Here is a 1,780-nt window from a genome sequence, read left to right as displayed (position 1 = left end):
CTTCTCACAGAGCGTGTCTGTCGCTCTATTATGGGTTTTAACATTGCTCCGATTATCCGCCAGAGTGAACCTGTTCGCCAAGGTATATGTGCCCCATCAATCATACCAATGGAAGTCGCTAGAAGAAAGCCGGTCAGGAGCGGCCAGCAGCAGCCCAGCATCTGTGTGGTGATTGTGATGTATGTTAAGTTTGGTGGGAGCTCTACCGTCCTTCCCGTGCCCCTTTAAATCTTATTCCGTCTGGTTTGGTTCATCGTCGTCGGTCGTCGTCTCTTCGTCATCAAATTATGGACTGGACAGAGAGCAAGTGAGGGTCGTCTTCGTCTCGGTTTCGGTTTCGGTCTCAGTCTCGGTCTCGTCCGAGCTATTACTGATGGGATTCCCTTTGAGAATCTCACACATCTTCCCAAGAGGTCTATTAAGGAAGCTTGGTTGTATACCAAAGGGAACAACAACTCCGGCAGCAGCAGCAGTAAACTGCATCTGTGTCCATGTGATCCATTTTTGGGAGGTCCGGATTTGGTTTTGCTCATGTTTTCTCGGGAGTCTGTCGCTGCTTTTGTTTGTATATTCCCAGTCACTGATGTGGTATGTCACGGATCCATAGGAGGATATCCATGGTACATATACTCGTACCTTCATATAACGACGGACATAGCTATAGTCATTGCCATATCGCCGTCGTCGTCATCATCGTCATCGTCTTCGCCGCCGCGCCGCCGAACACAGCAACTCACTGGCTGCCCGTAAGAGGATTTATGACAGGCGTTCATTTGTATTTCGATGGCATTTTAATTATATTGCTCTGCCCCCGGGGGGAAATAAGGCCACTATGGGTATCAGTGGCCAAATCGGCTGCTCTCAAGCTCAGACAAATAAAATTAAAACAAAACCACAATAAAAAGGACGACTCTGCAAAACGCAAGCAAAGGAGTTTTGTTTTGGTTTTTGTTCTTCTTTTATTCCGATCCGAAGTCTGATGAAGAAGACGTCTGACTCCATATGGAATGTGGTGGTGATGTTGACAAGTTTTTCTTTCCGCTGCAAGATACCGCGAAACTACTGGTCGGCTATATAGAGGAACAGTTTTGTGTTGGGATCTGCGCTCTGCTCTCATCATCAACCACGAGTAAAAATGTTGCGTTTTCTGTGATTGGATTTGAAGCCCCAACTCTCAACGCACAAAGCGCTCTATGAATCTGGATGTAATGAGCTCATTAGGATGCAATTGCACTCGTATACATGATGTTCGAATTACAAGCAATAGATTTGTGTGGCGAGCTGAGAGCATATGTTTCAAAAGGTATACAAGCCAACAAGTTGGTAATTTCATGCACTTTGGGAATTGAAAAAGTTGCAAGTCTCCAATATTATTTAAGTTGATTTAATACTATTTTTTGTTTTAGGCGTGTTACACGTTTAACAAATAAATGTCGGAAAAATTCCAATGGAAAAAGTAAAGTCTTGAAGATACACGTAAAAGTAAATTGTGTGATTTTTTGTTTTTTTAAATTTTATGTTACACCGGATTTCTCTCTTTTAAAAATGGAAGAAATAAAATATACAAAATGGCAAAGTGACTGAATAGGAATTTGTAAGATTAATAGACATTTAATATCATGTTTCGGAATGTAATGAAACAATTTGAAAAGTATCTTTGGTATGATTGGAATAAGGACGTGGATTTTTTTTGTTTGTTTAGGCTGCGATTGAGGAAGAGAAATTATTGGGAGTAAATAGTCTCATGGGTTGTGATTTGAAGCACTCTTGTGGGAAACTT

Source organism: Eupeodes corollae, chromosome 3, assembly GCF_945859685.1.
Source record: "Eupeodes corollae chromosome 3, idEupCoro1.1, whole genome shotgun sequence".
NCBI lineage: Eukaryota > Metazoa > Arthropoda > Insecta > Diptera > Syrphidae > Eupeodes > Eupeodes corollae.
The sequence above is the reverse complement of the archived record's forward strand: the minus strand, read 5'-3'. Positions refer to the sequence as shown.